The following is a 20,543-nucleotide window of genomic DNA, read 5'->3' on the forward strand; positions in this document are numbered from 1 at the left end:
CCTGGAGACCTCTTTAGGAGCGAACCTGCTATCTGGGCCCCATATTTTTGGATGCTTTTTAATGCAATCATGCAAGGCATGAAGATTCCCTAGAGCTGGCTTGGTGCGGAAATAATTCAGATTTTTAAAAAGGGCTCCCCACTCCTCCCAACCAACTATAGACCTATTAATTTAATAGACATTTTGCAGAAAGTATTTGCACGCGTCTTACTCCTCAGGCTACAATCATGGATGGAAGAGAGGGGGGTTCTGTCCGCCCTGCCGGCTGGGTTCAGGGAAAAGTTGTCGACCCTGGACCAAGTACTAAGATTGCAATTGTTGTACTGGAAGACCGTAAGCCTGCAGGGGGGCAGCCTCTACTTAATCTTTGTAGACCTGAGGTCTGCATTTGATTTAGTCCCTAAGGAGAAATTATGGCTGGTCTTGGGTGAGATGGGGGTCCCTGAATATTTAATCCAACTTTTTAAATGCTTACGTGAGTGCAACTATGCACAAATCAGGTATGGCAAAGATGGTAATCTCTCAGCACCTATACCCAATATTTGTGGCGTACGCCAGGGTTGCGTGCTTCCGCCAACTTTATTCAGCCTCTAGTTTAATGGCTTGATTGATGCCCTGCTTGCAGAAAAAGACCTTGATGCCCCTAAGCAAGCCTCCCATAGAATCTCGACGATGATGTTTGCGGATGACACTCTATTGGTAGCTAAATCGCCTATGGGGTTACAAAGGGTTTTTGACAAATTTGAGATATTCTGTAGTGAAATAAATGTACAGAAAACCAAATTTATGGCGTTTAACTGCCCAAAAAATACACGTCCTAACCCGTCTTTAAATGGTAAACCTCTTGATAGAGGGTCATCTTTTGTGTATCTAGGTATTAAAATCTCCGATTCCGTGGATTGGGGGGCTCACATCACGAAATCTATGCTAAAAGTAGCGCAATCCTCAGGTGGCATCATGAAGGTTTTTAACAAGTCTAGCAAAAGAATTGCCAGCCCAGCATTAAAAATTTTTAGGGCACAGGGTAGAGGCGGGGCTTTATATGGTGCAGAGCTATGGGGCCACTTAAAGCTTGAGAATCTAACGCAGGTGGAGAACCAATACTTAAGACAGTTGTTTAGACTGCCACGCAGCACCCCGTTGGCCCCACTATGTCTTGATATGGGAATAACACCAATTGCCGAAGTGACGAGCCTCAAACCTATAATGTATTGGCGCCTCCTGTGGACTCCTCCTGAACTTATATTCTATAGGGAGGAACTGTCAGAGGTAATGAGGGTACGGTCCGACCACATTAAATCCTTGCTAATTAGTATGGGTTTAGGGGGTTTGTTAGACCTGTCTGGCTTCTTGCGTAGTCCCTCCAATTTATTATTTATTTTGTCCCCTTTTTGCCCCTCATACCTTTAATAATTTTTGTCCACTAACTTTTTCTAGGTGTTGGTCAAAGGGATAGGTGTTCTTCCCCCTCCCCACCCCCCCTCATAGTTTTTCACCTCAGGCCCAGAGGCCTGTTCTGACAGGAAAATAGTTGGGACCACAAAATGGTGGCTACCAACTGCCCTAACTGCCAAACCCAGAACTTGCCCATAGACTAGTATAGGGCGTTCCAGAACCTTCTGGTCCCTTCTGGACCTCTGAGGGACAGCCTATATAAGGCGGAATGCTGGGCAGCCATTTTGTCTACCTGAGAGAGTCAGCTGGAGGACAGGCTGTAGCTTAAGGTGAGGGTAGGATAGTCAGAGGTTTGGACCTATTGATTCACCACCCTTCCTCCCTTGGGGTATTTGTCCTATCCCTGCTGCGTTGGATGACTGGAGACCCTGGGCGCCTGACCAACCCCTAGCTTGGGAATAGCGGGGTGTGAAAAGGAGAAGGAGACTGTGGCGCTGTGGAGCGCAGTCCTCTGCCCAGTGGAAGGAACTCTGAAAGAATAACCCTCATCCCTTGACACCAGCCTCCATCCAATAATTGAGTGGTAAAAGGACTTTGTAGGGTTAGGAAGTGAGAGCTATTGTGAGAAGAGATCCAGCGCTGTTTCCTACCTTCCTGGGTGGGGGGGAAGGCTTGTGCCCTTGTGTCCCGGAAGATCCTGGCCGGACGTGCAGTCGGCAGATTCCCTGATTTCCTTGTGAACTGACGAGGGGTGAGGGGTACCGGTTTCCCTGAGGCAGCGCCGCCTCAGCTGTGTGCGGGACCCTGGGGGCCCTGGTCCCGTTGCTGTAGTAGCGCTATTGTGGAGAAGGTGGGACGAGACACTGTCCAGGAAGCGCCATCGCGCATGCCCCGAGTGAGGAGAAGGTGGGGGGCAGTCTCTATCAGAAGGCGCCATCGCGCATGCCCCGAATCGTGAAGCGATCCGGGAAGTGAGCAGGCCCGCGTGGGAGACGCTTCTGGCGTCAGGTGATCGGGACCGACTCCCGCTTGGCAACGCTAATCTCCCGCATCTGCGCAGTGGACCCGCTGCGAGAGTGACGCCCAGACCGGCGGGAAGACGAACGACGAGGGAGCAGGCATCGGCGCTTCTCCACCCCTAGTACCTCTTTCCCTGCTGGAGCTCCAACACGGAGGAGCGGCGCTGAGCAGTGGGGAAGGAGCGGAAACCTGACACGAGTACCTGAAAGATTGGTGTTGTTTTCCCCGCGCCAGCACCGAGCTAAGCAGCTGGACGGGGGAACTTAGCAGACTCGTCAGTTGCCGGCTGTCAGCCCAGATACCGGAGGACTGTGGCAGTACCGCTCACTGAGACAGTGAGGAGAGAGGGGGTGAAGGGGAAAGCTGAGCACTCCTAGGATTAAGCACCTCAGGGAATAGAGGAGTGGGAGTTAAGCAAAGGTCTTTCCCTCCTGAGGAGAACTAATCCCAGTACATGTGAGAAGTGCCCTAGCTCACTGTTATTCCGCCAACTACCGTGACTAAGTGGGTGAGGAAGAGTTCCTCATAGGAGCTGCAGGTGCTCATGTAAAGGCTTAAGAAAACCTCTCATTAAATGTGTATCTGTTAAGTGGATATAGGTGTTAAGGGAGGTAAAGGTTTAAAAACCATAGAGAAGACAAAGCCAGTACAGTTTAGAAACTAATGTAATGAGATGTACTAGTGTTGTTGTTTATTAATGCACACTAATACTGCTGAAAGTAATTCTACTGAGAAAAGATAGCATTTCTGAATGTAGCATTTCTGACTTAATGACATCTGAATTGATTGAGTTGTAATTTTTCCACAGACAGAAAAGTAGTATTAATTCTCCTGATCAAATGTGTAATTCTCAATTGTGAATTCTAGAACCAAGAGAGCAAAGATATTATTTTCATAAATCAGTACTTATTTTTCCAACATTGGTGTAGCGTCCTTTTTATGTGTTATTGCGTGGATTTACTGCTGGGTGGTTTGCAACCTTCACACTTGAGCCTCTAGTATTGTGTCTTACCCTAGGCCAGGCTACCCTAGGTGACCTGACATCCCAGGTTCCAACAGATTGGTGTCTAGCGGTGGGATTCTGACTTGGTTGCAGCTACTCAATAGTAATTCAACGCAATACACTGGCCTACACCAGGAGTTTTCTCCTTGCGGCCCTCCTAATTTGAATTTTGTTTTTCCAAATTTATTTCTGGTGGTGGGTGGAGGTTATCCTCAGGTCACGCTTCTTGGTTTTCTCCTGAGTGCTTGTTTAATCCCATAGTGAAAGATGGAATTAAATCTTGAAGAGCTAGAATCCTACACTGTGACCCAACTCAAAGAATGGTGTCAGCAACAGGGGGTATTCTTTAAAAAAGGTGCCAGGAAAGGCGAGTTGCTGACAAGCATAAGGGCATGGGTGGAAGCTCATTCAGGGGAGGAACCGGACACAGAAGGGAGTGACAGGGACACTGTCCTTGAGACTGCAATGTTGTACCAAGCTGGAGGGGGGAATCTGCTGACAGGTCCCAGGACACCTTCGAGGGTGGGCAGCAGTGTCTCAGAGAGGGGTTTAACTGACGCCGAGCTGGAAGATAGGAGCGAGGAGAGGAGAATGAAGTTGGAATTAGCTAGAATGGATATGGAAAGGGAGGACAGGAGGTTAGCCCATGAGCGAACCATCAAGGAGCTAGACCTACAAGCCTTAACCCTAAGGTCTCCCAATCCAGATAATGGTGGCAGCGAAAATAAAGTAAATACCAGGGAACCCAGACCCTATCTACCCAAGGATGTCATTGCCAGTTACACCACAGGCGATGACATTGCCAAATGGTTAGCCGCATACGAAGTTTCTTTAAGGGCTCACGGAATCTTAGAAACTCACTGAGGGGGTGGGCTGTATAAATACATGCCACCTGCTGGCAGGGACACCTTGTTGGCTCTGGAGCAGGATGAGCAAACCCACTACCCTACGATGAAGGTGGCACTGGTGAAAACGTTTGGACTTACCCCTGAAAGATACAGACAGAAATTCAGGGGAAGTCACAAACTGAGTACCCAGAATTGGGTAGATTTCTTAGACTACGCCAAGAAAGCTTTGGAGGGTTGGGTCAAGGGCAGCGAGGTGAAGGATTATGAGGGGCTGTACAATCTATTTTTGAAAGAACACCTCCTCGAGCAAGCTGACCAATCCCCGGAAGCTTGCAGAGGAGGCGGATACCTGGGCAAGTACCCGGGTGTCCTCAAAGGGGACTGGAGGGGATTCTCAAAAAGCCGGACAGGGCACCCCCCAGAAGAAGGAGGGGGGAGATAAAAAGAAGGAGTTCTCCAAAGGTCCCCAAAATAATTTCCAAGGAAAGGGAGCAGGTTTCACCCCTAAGGCAAACCCGCCCAGAAACCCTAATCCTGGCCAAAGCCAGCAGCCAAGGGTTCTCCACTGTTTTGAATGTGGTGGCGTTGGACATTATAAGGGAGCTGTCAGATGCCCAAAGAGACCACCCCCTCCCACTGGAGGAAAACCACCGGGAGTAGCTAGTGTAGCGCTCAGGGAGGAGTTGCCCTTAGGTAAGGGGGGTGAGTGGGCGGGTGTCACCTTAGTGTCCCTGGGAGAACGGGAGATGGTTCCAAAGATCCAGGTGCCCCCAAATACTACAAAGTATGGGCAGTGGGTCACCATCAATGGCCAGAGAGGGGAGGCTCTGAGAGATACAGGAGCCAGTATGACTATGGTGAGGAGTCAACTGGTGTCTCCAGAGCAGGTTGTTCCCAATGTACTCCACCCCGCCACGATGGCTGACGGCAGAATGGGCCACTATCCAGTGGCTGAGGTTCCCTTTGAGTGGGAGGGGGTTGCAGGTTCACTTCGAGTTGCCGTATGCCCTGCCGTGCCAGTCGATTGTCTGTTGGGGAATGACATGGAGCACAACACTTGGAGAGAGGTGGAATACCGGACGCATTCTGCGATGCTGGGTACATCTGACTGGGCCTGTGAAAGCACACGGTCTGCGACTGCCCGGAGAGGGAGTTCGCTTGGGTTGGAGCCTGGAACAATGGCCCAACCCGCTGCCAAGAAGGGACAGACCCGGAGACAGGAAGAGCCTGCTCCGGCTTCCACACCCCATGTGACAGATCGGCCACCTGCGGTGGTGGACCAGGAGTCCGTGGAGGGGGAAGTAGACTCTCTGGAGGATTTACCCATCCCTTCTGAGTGGCATGTGGAGGGAGGTCCTACCAGAGAGGAATTCTGTAAATGGCAGAGGGAGTGCCCCACCTTTGAGGGACTGAGGCGACAGGCTGAAGCCCAGGCAGCAGGTGATGTTACGGGACACTACCATATTTACTGGGAGGATGGACTCCTCTACAGTGAACCCAAGGTACCCTTACCTGGTTCGTCAAGGGCCTTGGTAGTCCCGCAACAATACCGAGCCTTTCTGCTGGAATTGGCTCATGCTATACCTCTGGCAGGACACTTAGGCCAGGACAAAACCTTTGCTCGGCTTGTCCTCGACTTTTACTGGCCTCAGATGAAAGTGGCGTCCAACACTTACTGTCGGACATGTGTATCCTGCCAGGCCAGTGGGAAAACAGGGGTGAAGCTGAAGGCTCCCCTGGAACCACTTCCAGTCGTTAGCACACCCTTTGAGAGGGTGGGCATCGACATTGTAGGGCCTTTAGATCCACCAACCACAGCTGGTCACAGGTTCATCCTGGTCCTGGTGGATCATGCCACACGGTACCCAGAGGCAATTCCTCTGAGGACAGTCACTGCACCTGTGGTGGCTAGAGCCCTAATGGGGATCTTTACCCGAGTGGGATTCCCCAAGGAAGTTGTGTCTGACAGGGGGACCAACTTCATGTCAGCTTATATGCGGGCGATGTGGAAGGAGTGTGGAGTGACCTACCGGTTCACCACTCCTTATCACCCCCAGTCAAATGGACTGGTTGAGAGGTTCAATAAGACCTTGAAGGGCATGATCAGAAGTCTGCCCGAAAGCCTGCCGAGGAAATGGGACGTCCTCCTACCCTGTTTGCTCTTTTCTTACAGGGAAGTGCCACAGAAGGGAGTGGGCTTCAGCCCCTTTGAGCTTCTGTATGGGCACCCTGTACGCTGTCCTCTCAGCCTGGTGAAGGATGGTTGGGAGAAGTCTCCCAGGAAACCCCCCCAGGATGTGGTGAGCTACATGCTGGCCTTCAGGAGCCAAATGGCGAAGTTGTGGAAGCAGGCTTCTGACAACTTGGAGGCCAGCCAGGCAGTTATGAAAGAGTGGTATGACCACAATGCTCACCAGGTGGAATTGGAGCCTGGCCAGAAAGTGTGGGTGATGGAGCCTGGAGAGCTTAGTGCCCTCCAGGATCGCTGGACAGGCCCCTTTGAAGTGTTGGAGAAGAAGGGTAAGGCCACATACCTGGTGGACCTTAAGACCCCTCGACAGCCCCTACGGGTGCTGCATGCCAACCGTCTCAAACCCCACCATGAGAGGCCCGAAGTCATGTTGATGATGGTGACTGACGGGGAAGAGGAAGCGGAAAGCGAACCTCTCCCAGATCTATTCTCGTCTCAAGAGAAGGATGGGTCAGTGGAGGGAGTGATTCTCTCTCCCACTCTAACTCCTGAGCAACGGGAGGACTTCCGCCAGATCCTGGAGCAGTACTCTACGTTGTTCTCCCTTGTCCCGGGAAGGACTCACCTGTGTACCCATGATGTGGACACAGGGGACAGCCCACCAGTGAAGTCGAAGACCTACCGGCTGTCCGACAAGGTGAAGGCTAGCATCCATGGAGAGGTTGCCAAGATGCTAGAGCTGGGAGTTATTGAACCTTCTAACAGCCCTTGGTCCAGTCCGGTGGTGCTCGTGCCAAAAGCCGCGCCACCAGGCACCACACCCGAACTGAGGTTCTGTGTGGATTACCGAGGACTGAACTCAGTGACAAAGACTGATGGTCATCCGATCCCTAGGGCGGATGAATTAATTGACCCGCTAGGAGCTGCCCAATATCTGAGTACCTTTGACCTCACTTCGGGGTACTGGCAGATCTCCTTGACAGATGGAGCAAAGGAAAGGTCAGTCTTCTCCACGCCTGAGGGACACTTCCAGTTTTGCGTGATGCCCTTTGGGCTCAAAAATGCCCCTGCCACATTTCAGAGGCTGGTGAACCAGGTCCTCTCTGGAATGGAGAGTTTCTCTGCTGCTTACCTGGATGACATTGCTGTCTTCAGTAGCAGTTGGGAGGACCATTTGCAGCATTTGCAAGCAGTTCTCCAGGCCATGAAACAAGCTGGATTGACAATCAAGGCCAGCAAATGCCAGATTGGGCAGGGGTCGGTTGTGTACCTTGGACACTTGGTGGGTAGGGGGACTGTGCAGCCCCTGCAGGCGAAGATTGAGGCAATCATGGCCTGGGAACCCCCCAAGACACAGACTGAGGTCCGAGCTTTCCTGGGCCTCACAGGCTACTACCGTCGCTTTGTGAAGGGGTATGGCACTATTGTAGCGCCCCTCACAGAGCTCACCTCAAAGAAACAACCTCGACGGGTAGTTTGGACGGGAGCTTGTCAGCAAGCTTTTGAGAAATTGAAGCAGGCAATGTGTGCAGCACCGGTCCTGAAGGCCCCAGACTTCTCCAAGGAGTTCATTGTCCAGACAGATGCATCAGAACATGGCATTGGGGCAGTGTTATCGCAACTAAATGAAGAGGGCCTGGATCAGCCTGTAGTCTTCTTATCCAGGAGACTGCTTCCCCGGGAACAGAAGTGGAGTGCAATTGAGAGGGAAGCTTTTGCGGTGGTGTGGGCTCTGAAGAAGCTGCGGCCATACCTCTTTGGCTCGCACTTCCTGGTTCAGACTGACCACCGACCCCTTCGTTGGCTGATGCAAATGAAGGGGGAAAATCCCAAGCTGTTGAGGTGGTCCATCTCCCTACAGGGAATGGACTTCTGGGTGGAACATCGGCCTGGAGTGGACCACGCCAATGCAGACGGTCTCTCCAGGTATTTCCGCCTTAGTGATGAGGACTCGCAAGGGGTTGGGTAGTTCTCCCCACTTTCAGCTGGGGGGGACGCGTGTTAGACCTGTCTGGCTTCTTGCGTAGTCCCTCCAATTTATTATTTATTTTGTCCCCTTTTTGCCCCTCATACCTTTAATAATTTGTGTCCACTAACTTTTTCTAGGTGTTAGTCAAAGGGATAGGTGTTCTTCCCCCTCCCCACCCCCCCTCATAGTTTTTCACCTCAGGCCCAGAGGCCTGTTATGACAGGAAAATAGTTGGGAACACAAAATGGTGGCTACCAACTGCCCTAACTGCCAAACCCAGAACTTGCCCATAGACTAGTATAGGGCGTTCCAGAACCTTCTGGACCCTTCTGGACCTCTGAGGGACAGCCTATATAAGGCGGAATGCTGGGCAGCCATTTTGTCTACCTGAGAGAGTCAGCTGGAGGATAGTCAGAGGTTTGGACCTATTGATTCACCACCCTTCCTCCCTTGGGTTATTTGTCCTATCCCTGCTGCGTTGGATGACTGGAGACCCTGGGCGCCTGACCAACCCCTAGCTTGGGAATAGCGGGGTGTGAAAAGGAGAAGGAGACTGTGGCGCTGTGGAGTGCAGTCCTCTGCCCAGTGGAAGGAACTCTGAAAGAATAACCCTCATCCCTTGACACCAGCCTCCATCCAATAATTGAGAGGTAAAAGGACTTTGTAGGGTTAGGAAGTGAGAGCTGTTGTGAGAAGAGATCCAGCGCTGTTTCCAACCTTCCTGGGTGGGGGGGAAGGCTTGTGCCCTTGTGTCCCGGAAGATCCTGGCCGGACGTGCAGTCGGCAGATCCCCTGATTTCCTTGTGAACTGACGAGGGGTGAGGGGTACCGGTTTCCCTGAGGCAGCGCCGCCTCAGCTGTGTGCGGGACCCTGGGGGCCCTGGTCGCGTTGCTGTTGTAGCGCTATTGTGGAGAAGGTGGGACGAGACACTGTCCAGGAAGCGCCATCGCACATGCCCCGAGTGAGGAGAAGGTGGGGGGCAGTCTCTATCAGAAGGCGCCGTGAAGCGATCCGGGAAGTGAGCAGGCCCGCGTGGGAGACGCTTCTGGCGTCAGGTGATCGGGACCGACTCCCGCTTGGCAATGCTAATCTCCGGCATCTGCGCAGTGGACCCGCTGCGAGAGTGACGCCCAGACCGGCGGGAAGATGAATGACGAGGGAGCAGGCATCGGCGCTTCTCCGCCCTTAGTACCTCTTTCGCTGCTGGAGCTCCAACACGGAGGAGCGGCGCTGAGCAGTGGGGAAGGAGCGGAAACCTGACACGAGTACCTGAAAGATTGGTGTTGTTTTCCCCACGCCAGCACCGAGCTAAGCAGCTGGACGGGGGAACTTAGCAGACTCGTCAGTTGCCGGCTGTCAGCCCAGATACCGGAGGACTGTGGCAGTACCGCTCACTGAGACAGTAAGGAGAGAGGGGGTGAAGGGGAAAGCGGAGCACTCCTAGGATTAAGCACCTCAGGGAATAGAGGAGCGGGAATTAAGCAAAGGTCTTTCCCTCCTGAGGAGAACTAATCCCAGTACATGTGAGAAGTGCCCTAGCTCACTGTTATTCCACCAACTACCGTGACTAAGTGGGTGAGGAAGAGTTCCTCATAGGAGCTGCAGGTGCTCATGTAAAGGCTTAAGAAAACCTCTCATTAAATGTGTATCTGTTAAGTGGATATAAGTGTTAAGGGAGGTAAAGGTTTAAAAACCATAGAGAAGACAAAGCCAGTACTGTTTAGAAACTAATGTAATGAGATGTACTAGTGTTGTTGTTTATTAATGCACGCTAATACTGCTGAAAGTAATTCTACTGAGAAAAGTTAGCATTTCTGAATGTAGCATTTCTGACTTAATGACATCTGAATTGATTGAGTTGTAATTTTTCCACAGACAGAAAAGTAGTATTAATTCTCCTGATCAAATGTGTAATTCTCAAATGTGAATTCTAGAACCAAGTGAGCAAAGATATTATTTTCATAAATCAGTACTTATTTTTCCAACATTGGTGTAGCGTCCTTTTTATGTGTTATTGCGTGGATTTACTGCTGGGTGGTTTGCAACCTTCACACTTGAGCCTCTAGTATTGTGTCTTACCCTAGGCCAGGCTACCCTAGGTGACCTGACATCCCAGGTTCCAACAGGGTTGTTGGTCTGAACCTGAGTCAGCCTGTTTTCTAACATCTAGGAATCAAATAAAGGTACTTTACTAAGAGTACAGACTGGCTCAACTTCATATCTCCTCTAGAACCGTTAAACTCACTAGAGTCTTTCTAGAAACAAAAGATATTCCTTGCTTCGAGACGGTAATAGATCTTATTAATCCACCGGCGGCAAGGAAGCTCTATTTACAGTACAGATATGGGATGCTTCCTCTTGGCTGCTTTACATCTAAGTGGAGAGACCAGCAAATGATTCAGTGCCTGGCATGAGATCACCCCGAGGAAACTGAGCTCCATGTTTTCTTCAGCTGCCCAGGCTATCACAAAGCAAGGAGACGCTGGCTGGTTCTGATTTGTAGGAATCTTGGCAACAGGCGCTGTCTTGAAGTATTCAGGATATTGAAGACTGATTCTAGTATCCCAATAGTTTATTCAGTTGCTGGCTTCCTGTTTTCCATGTGGTACACCAGAAGGTTTTTTTTAAAATCTCGAAATGTCGCATTGATCACGCCATGATGAAGAAATTATGGTAGCATAGTAAGCTGGCTTACTCATTTTGTATATTTTGTATAGTCTTAAATTTAATGGCTCCTGTCTTTTTTTAATTTGTCCTTTTTAGCTAATTTATGTATTTATTTCTGTACTACGCAATTTCCGAAATTAATTGTGTAACCTTCGCCTAGATCTACATGAGTATAATTATTTTCATTTTTTTCTTATTTTTTTTAATCATGATTGACCGTATGATGTACTTTTCGATATAATTGATTGCTGTGTTTTGCACTTCTTAGGTAATTCTGACCTAAATAAAGTCTTTTTGAACACTGAATATGGTTACCTCTTTATACGTGACTATACAAGCTACAGCATCCTTGGTAGTGCCAGATGTGAGAGCTACATGGGAGGGGTACTTGGGAGATGCAATACCCTTCAAAGAATGGACATTCTATTCAAGTCGGGACTGGGCATCAGGCATTACCCCAGGAGCCTGGAAGGGTGAGGTCCCAGTTTTGCTAGTGGTGGCCAGTTTTGTAGCCGTGCAGCAGTTTTAAAAACACCACACATTTCCTAATATATTCAGCAGTTTTCGGGCAACAATAAAAGGGTCAAGATAACTCTAATGATTAATGTACCTGCTGGAGAGAGATGGGGGTATTTGTCTACTGGAAGTTTTGACTGATCTAAGGTAGCATAGAGGGTTAATATGTTTGCTGCAAAGAACTTGTAGCATGCATATCAAAGAACAACATTTTATGTGCATAGCTCACTGGGTTACTGCTTTTGTCTCAGAGATTCTTTTGTTATTGTGCAGTTCATAGGCTACAATTGTAATCTAGCTCAATAAGCAATGAACTGCCTTCAAAGATTTGCATGCATGGTACAGGTTAGAAAGTTAAGTTTTTTTTCCTGTCTTTCATTATCCTCATAGCATCTTTCCCAGCTTGGGTACCTGCCAATAACTACAGCATAAACACATCTTAGAATTACACTTAATTCATCTGCATGTAACTGCAAACTCAATATTCTAAATCAGTCTTCATTGCATTCTACTCTAACAATTACATCACAGCTCTACGGAGTCCATCAGGAGCCAAAAGGGTTCTGCCATTTCTAACCCGCACAACAATACAATCCTAATGTTACTAAAAAAGTTTGTTTGTGTAGAAATAAATTCTTTTTATTAAAGTCAACCATAACCACTGTGTTGTGCTCTTAATCCTGCATTTGTGCTTTTCCAGACCAAGCACTCTTAAAATGTCTACCAGTATGGATGGTTATGTTCCCAGGTTAGGCCCATGTAGCTAAGCAGCTTATTTCTTACTTTGTCCTAGAAAATAACATTTCAGCTGTGATCTTTTGCACACATTAAGCTTTGCGCAATATTATCACGATGCCTCTAAAATCATAGACCAGGCCTCTTTACCCACTACGGACGAAATCATCCTGTCTTCATCGACGTGGTGATAGGGCTATCTGCATATCCATATAATCGCTAATCTAATATGTGCAACCCAAATGCTGCTTTCTATTATAAATAATGAGCCGCCCAATAGATTGGTTGAGGAGGCGCCTCAGCTCACACCGAGGGTCCTTGTATACTGAGAATTCACCCTGCAGTCGCCTGACATCTCGTGAGGGGTGTCCAATTCATCACCAAGATGGAGTCCTTCATTTTCTCCAATCAGGTAATGGGGTTGGATCGTACCTTAGGGGGCTTCTTTGCTTTACACCTACACACACTCTAGGTACACTTAGAGTAGGGTTTGCGCTCGATTACAGCCTTGTTTATTATGTCTGAATCTATACATTGCTTTAGCACCATATCTACTATTTATGCTTTTGGTGCTTGTAATCATGTTTATCTGCTTCTGTCTATTAATCATTGAAGCACACGCATTTTATGCAACAATCGCATAGGTTCAATACATTTATTGAAAATGCCCCATTGTGTATTCTCAGTGTATTTCTCTGAGAATAAATGAGCACGAGCAATTGAGCGAAAGGATCTGTACTGTTTCCACGATCCCTGAGGGGTCAGGGTTGTCATGTTCAGTTGTAGTCAGAAACTATTCACTTCGTGGTAGGGTGGGGGGCTTATGATGGCACTGTGAGGTGTCATAATCAGTCTTGGCACCAAGCCCATATTTTATGTTGTCCACCCAATGTGCAGATCCTACGGATTAGTAGGAACTACATGACATGGTGCCACCAACTTTGATTAAGTTCTTATTTATTTGTCAAATCTGAGTAGTTCAGTCATGCTTTCTCAGAGAGCCCTACTGACATTTAAAGCGGAGACGTCCGAAGTGGGAAGGGCAATAAATCTGCCTCAGCTAAGTAGATGTACCCTATTTATTGGCTGTAGATTACTCGGGCTTGAAGGATTAGAGGTTGCTGCATTGAGGGTACCATATCTCCATAAAATTCATTCAAATAAAATACCCTTTTCTTCACACAATGTCCATAAACAGGGAAGTGGGTGAGCACATTGAAGAACACATACTTGCACTAAATCTTTCAGAAAATTGCAGACTGGCAGTTGCTATTAAATTACTACAACATGGGCTCCCTGCGACAGGTGGAGATTTTACCTTCATGGTTTAGGCACAATAAGCATTCAGAACAGTGTTTTTTTACTCTTCGGTTAAATTTTCACCTGCATAAGTATGCACACAATTGTTCCACACATACTTTGAAGTTGAACCACCTGATGAGTATTTCCCATACATGGACTTAGAAGTCTCATTAACTTACTAAGAGCAGATTCATTGGTTTAAGGCTCTCTACACCATATGACAGAAAACGTGAGACTCGGTCTGCTCAGTAAAGAAGGAGTGGCCTGGTCGGTCTTAGCTTCATATACACCATATCCAGGGCTTTATCAGCAGCAGGAATGCATACACTCAACTTAGTAAAAATTAACAGAAATCTTACACAATATAACATTCACAGTCCAACCTGCGAGAGCTTCTCATGCTGCACAACCACATGTAGCTACTACAGGTATTAGCCCACAAACGCTGAATGCCATTATGGGAAAAATTCCCACCAGCTGGGGGCAAATTCCATTCTGAAGAGCAAAGAAAATGGCACAAAATGGCACAGCTTGAAGCAGTTTTTCCACATACTGGCCCGCAAGGAAAACACACAATACTAACAATTTGCTTGTGGCACCTGCACGCTAGCAGTCGCTTGCTCCCGGAGCTCCCGCCGTCAGAATCATTTAACCATTTAACCCGCTAATATAACTTCTGGGCTTATGCCTCACCGTTTCTCCTAGGCTTTCTCTTTTTGAGTTCACTGCAGTGTTTTGAAAACAGGCACCATTGAGGGCATTCTGCTGGGGATGTGTTGAGGCGAAGCAGGGGAATGCCTCTCCGTTCTGCCTCGCTGGTCAGAGGCCGCGCTGGAGCTCTGCAAGGGTCGCAGAGCAGCCGCTCGTCGTCACCTGCGGGGGAGCAGCGGCAGAGACAGTAGCAGCAGTTTTTTCCAGACCAGTGAGCAAAGGAACCAGCAGGAAGGTCGCAGTGAGGTTTCAGTGATTTCTGCATCAACGTTGGACTCAGCTACAGGGGCAACGTATTGGGGGTCGGATCGCCAGATATTACTGCATTCACAGGAGGCTTCAGTCACTGGGTTTCAAGCCTCCCATGCCCCTCAAGAGGTTTTCCCCCCATTTTGAAAGTGTCACAACCTCCCATTGTTGCTAAAGGGGGTCCTAAGAGGTTCAGAAAGGGCGTAGGGGGCAGGGTTTAGGTTCTGCCAAAGTGTTACTAAAAACTAATTCCTACAAGGGCTCTGTTAATACCAACAAGGACTCTGAGATTGACCACGACCCAAACGCTGATAAAGCTACACCTGAGTCACCAGATTCCCCGCTTGCCCTCTTAACGCCAGTTCCAACTAACAGTTGTGCCTTTCAGAAATACCAAGTCAAAGGTAGATCTATTAAACCCAAGACGTCTAACAGTAATCCTGCAAACACCGCAGTCAAGGTTACCCCATCATTGAGATCAGATTTTACGGTTCAAACAGAGGTTCTGGACATTGCCATGCAGGGTGAAGCCCTTAGGAAAAGTCCAGCTACTTTAAATACCTCAACAACATTGGTACCACTACGGGCTGTGCTATCTGACATAATCATGGAGTCAGCAACAGGCTTTCTCTCTCAGCAGGGCAATTCTAGTACGGTTTCGGACCCCGACGCAGCCACAAACGGCCCTACCACTTGCCCCCCAGATTGTTCTCAGACTCAGTCTCAGTCCCAGCTGCAGCCACCAGCCATCCCCAATAGTGACTCTTGGGGAAAACAAGCGGTGGCTGGTTCTTCGTCTTCAGCCCTGGAAGCTCTCTTTGTTACATTGTCTGAAGACATAAAGAAGTGCTTTGCGGTATCTGCAGTCAACCAGGGAGAAATCAGAAGCTTCTGCGAATCTTTGGAGAAAAAAGTGGATCTATTGAACTTTAGGACCGTAACCCTTGAGAACAATGTCGGCAAATTAAAAGACCTTGGAATGGCGAAGTCGGATATTACACTGCTAAAGAACGAAGGGGCAGATCTACATGACAGAATGGAAAGCTTGGAGAACAACGTGTGTTGAAATAACTTACGTCTTTTGAATGTCCCGGAAGGGAGTGAAGGATATGATCTTAGACCCTACATTGTTTCTCTACTTAAGGCCTCCCTACAGCTTGAGGACTCAGAAGAAGCATTGAGTCATGACACACAGAGGGTGCATAGGGATCCCTTTCGTAGGAACCCCAACAGATCGAAACCCAGGAAAATATTATTCAATTTCCTCACCTTAGCTGTAAAGAGAAGGGGGCATATTACCAAGCAATAGCGATAATTATCGCTATTGCTTGGTTAGAGACAAAAATTTACCGCTGAGCTGCGGCGATTTTTATCGCAGATAAACCTTGGTATTACCAAGGTTTATCGCAAATGCAATAAAAATCGGCCGCAATGCATGAATCTCGCTGAAAAGTTAGCGATATTCATGCATTACCGAGCTAATGCTCTTAGCCATGTTATCCACCTCCCATTGGATAACATGGCTAAGAACTGCTCAGGGCAGGTGTTAGCTTTAGGAACAAAAGTTGGTAATAGGAGATAGCAATGTTAGCGACTGTTTCCAGTCGCTAACATCTTGGCACGCCCACTTTGCATGTCATTAGTGATAAATATTACTGACATGCAAAGTGGGGCCCAAGATGGTCGCTATCTCCTACTAGCTGTCGCTAACTGGTGTTAGCGACAGCTAGGTAATAGAGAGATAATTTTATCTCAGCTTTCTGGGCTTTTAAAGCCAAAAAAGCGGAGATAAACCCCCTTGATAATATGCCCCAAGATTCTTAAATCAGCGCCGAAAATGAAATCAGTGAAGGCAAAAGAGTTTTCGTATGAAATCCGTTCTGATCTTTCCAGGCTTACACTGTATAGGCAGTGAGAACTGGGAAGGAAGTTAGAAGACTTTAAAAAGCATCGCGCAGGAGCCCAGCTGAAATTTCCCGCCTTCCTGAAAGTAATGCATAACAATAAAATGCATAACTTAAGATCAGTTCAGGAGGTGGATGAGTTGCTTGATATAATGAGCAAAGGGGAATCATATAAAAAATAAATTATCTTGGCCTGGGTCTTGCTAATGTAGCCATTCCTAACAGCGGTTTGTCTTCTCTCTTTTCTTTTTTTTCTCCCCTTCTCATTAGTACCTGACTGATAGTTAAATATTGATCATGGAGTTAGAGCAAAAGGTGAACACATGTAACAGTGGCAGGAAGTGAGATAAACGGGGTAAGGAATTGAATTGAATTGAAAATAAATTAAACCAACTGTACTCATCATTGAAAGAAAAACGTCAAAAAGGGAAACAAATAATATAAAATAATTTAAAAAATATACATATAATAAAAAGCCCTAGGCACAAGATTAAGTGCACGTTTGTTCTCCCCCTTTCTTTTTTAAATGGCCCTTGATGGCTTTTTGGGGTCGGAAGGGTTCCCTTTTCTTTTCCTATTTTCTTTTCATACTTTTTTCACTTTTTTGGAGGCGGTCGGGGTGGGTACCTCTGGGATGCAACCTTCTGGATTACATCTGTCCAGATAATTGGGATAAGGGTTCTCCAGGGGTGGGGGTGGGGTGAGAGAGGCACAGGGGTTGGGATTGGGAGCAGCGGGGTAAAAAATAAATCCTCATTCTCCTTGTTCACGATCTTACCAATCTCATTCTTACGAGCAACAATCATGGAATTCTGTTTGTTCCAGTGCTGGTGCTGGTTTCTTCAATCTCCCCTCTTGGCGACAGGTCGTCGGGTTGACCCACCATGAGTTCCATACAGATTCTGTCCGGAATGCCAATGGCCTGCGAACTAGACCAAGGAGAGACAAGATTATGCAATATCTCGGGGACTCCCATGCTCAGGTCATTGTTCTTTAGGAAAAACATTTACTTAAAGAAGAGACTGTCACTCTTCTTAAAAATAAAAGATGGGTCGGTCCGTATGTTTGTAATAGCCAGTCAGCAAATATTAGAGGGGTTTTAATTCTATTTAAGAAAACAGCTAGGGCTCATATCTTACTACAGCTAGTTGACCCTGGTGGCAGATGGGTCATTGTGAAAGCTAATATTATGGGGATCCAGTTTACCATGGTCGGGTATTACGGGCCGATCCAAGATGATCCTTCCTTTCTCAAGACTATTTTCTCCCACATTTGCTGGATTTCCCGGAACCAGTAGTCCTAGCAGGGGATTTTAACATCATCTTGAATCCCTTACTAGACAACTCACCAAATATTAGAGCTATGGTCCCTTCTAAATCTGGGGATTTTCTATTGGGGGCAGTGAAACAGTTTGCCTTCTCTGAGATATGGAGGGAAAGATCACACCAGCAGTTAGGAGTCTCGTACAGAAATTATAAGTATCAGCACCAATCTAGAACTGATTATGTGTTGATAAGCCAATCGCTAAGAGGTAGAGTAAAAAGAAATCTTTATTGGCATCTCATCTTTCAGACCATTCTGGTATCTTGCTGGGCTTAGAGTGTCCACTTCCTAGTCTCACTAGGTCATGGTCTTTTGACCGTGCCCTACTTTTGGAGGAAGAGGAGATCTCCTTCTTATTCCAGGAAACTGAATGTTTTTTTAGGGTGAAGTTAGATTCAGCTTCAATATCAGTGGTATGGAATTCTTTAAAAGCTTTCCTGCAAGGTCAAATCGCAAGCAGGTCGAGCTATAGAAATAAAAATATATAAAGAAGAGATCTCATCTATTGAAGCCAAGCTGATGGCGGCGGAGGCCGACCTAATTTGCCTAGCTCCTTCTGAAATCCAGCAGGAACGCTAGACCAAGTTTGACAATTTGGAGGGTCAGTTGGAGAGTATCTTGCACACTAGGCTCACTCAAAGATGGGAAGAAAGTAAAATTGCCAATTTCTAGTACGGAGAAGGGGCAGGAAAGCTTCTCTTGTGGAAAACTAAATCAGACCTGGTTAGAACCCACATCAAAGAAATTATTAGCGGGGATGCTACTCTTTCTTCAGATGAGGAAATTTGTGATGCATTCGAGACCTTCTTCCAAGACTTCTATTGAGAGGACAAAAAGGTGGACAACTCTAATGTCCAGAGCTGGCTGGAGGACATCTCTCTTCCCTCCCTGAAGTCTGAACAGTAACAACACTTAGATGGGGAGTTTACTCAAGATGTGGTTAGTGAAGCCATATCACGCTGTAAGAACGGAAAAGCCGAGGGTCCCGACGGGCTCCCAGTCGAGATCTATACACTAATGAGTGATAAGATTGTCCCCACCTTGACGATGCTCTTTAATCATATATTACAGGAGGGCTTAAAGCTCCCAGTCATGTGGAACAATGTCACAATCATTCTGATCTTGAAACCCGGGAAAGCTCCATCAAGTTGTGGGTCAGAGGTCCATTTCACTTTTGAATGCAGACTGTAAAATCTTCGCTTCAATTTTGGCGGCCAGAATGGGACTCGTGGCAGGAGACATTCTTCATCCAGATCAGAAGGGCTTCGTCAAGGGACGGCCATTATCAGATCCCACTTATGAATTTATAGGGGCGATTCTCTTCCATTAGCTGCCATGACCCTAGACACCACTAAGGCATTCAATTGGGTGAATTAGATCTATCTGGCGGAAGTCTTGGGGAAATTTAACTTAGGGAAAATGTTCTGTCGAACAGTTCAGTTGATCTATCAGAATTCAACAGCCAGACTTTTCGTTAATGGTAATACCACAGACCCTTTTAAGATCTTGAGGGGAACAGGCAGGGCTGCCCTCTCTCCCCTCTCCTCTATGACCTATTTATTGAGCCATTCGCTCAATGGGACAGGGACGATCCTAACATCCAGTCTTTTCAGTATGGGGAGTGGGAGAGAAGGATCACCCTGTATGCTGATGATATTTTAGGTATTTCGGCCAACTTGCAAACAGCATTTCCAGCCGGGCACAAGAGTTTGGTCTGGTCTCAGGCTATGAGATGAAAGCCATGAAGACAGTAATTATGTTTTGGAATCAGGGAGGGAACCAGCACCAGCACCAGATTAGCTCTAAAATGAGATACTTGGAGATTAACATCCTGCAAGATATCACTAAGATTGCAGAGACAAACCTAGCTATGGTGGCTAGGGAGTGTCAGAGGCTGATGAAATCCTGGGCCCTACTCCCTTTATTCATTCTTAGTAGGGTCAATCTGGTTAAGATGTCAATACTCCCTAAGGTCACCTTTCTCTTCCATTCTATTCCCCTCCACTTTGAAAAATCTATCATTGTCAAACTACAGTGGGATATTAATTCATTTGTCTGGGCATATGTCATCAAGGATAGCATGGAAAAAGCTGAGGCGGAGGAGAGAGAAAGGAGTCCTCGCTCTGCCGGATCTCCAGTTCTATGCTTGGGTCTTTCAACATACACACTTACGTATGCTCTTGAAAATTCCTGTTAATACCGGTGCGGGGGGATGTTTCTAGCCATGCTTAGAGGCACTAACCTACCTGAGGAGGGATTCTTGTTGAAATTTGGGGACCCAAATTGTTTTAAAAAGGTTAAGATGAAGGTTCTGCAGGGTTTTGCTCAAACTTGGGCTAAACGTAGGGGCACGGCTGCGCTCTGTTACTTTTCTAGCCTGGCTCCCCTCTGGGATTCTCCTGGCGCCCCAGAGTGTTTGAGGGATAGGCGGGTGGTACCCTTGAGATAAGCTGGGTTGGTGGTCTGGGGGGACCTGGTATCCAACGGTATTTTTGTTTCATGGGAATGACTTAAATACAAAGTCAGAGTAGGGCTCTCAAGGTTTAAATATATTCAGTTGAAAAGCTGGGCCCAATCACAATTAAATCATAAGAACCCAATAGGGAGTGGCAACTTTCTAGAACAACAGCTTGTGAAAAAGCCCCCTGGGAGCAGGTAGGTTTCTTTTTGGTATCAAGCCATAATCGAATCTGGGGACGGCGAATTTAA

Source organism: Lissotriton vulgaris, chromosome 6, assembly GCF_964263255.1.
Source record: "Lissotriton vulgaris chromosome 6, aLisVul1.2, whole genome shotgun sequence".
Lineage (NCBI taxonomy): Eukaryota > Metazoa > Chordata > Amphibia > Caudata > Salamandridae > Lissotriton > Lissotriton vulgaris.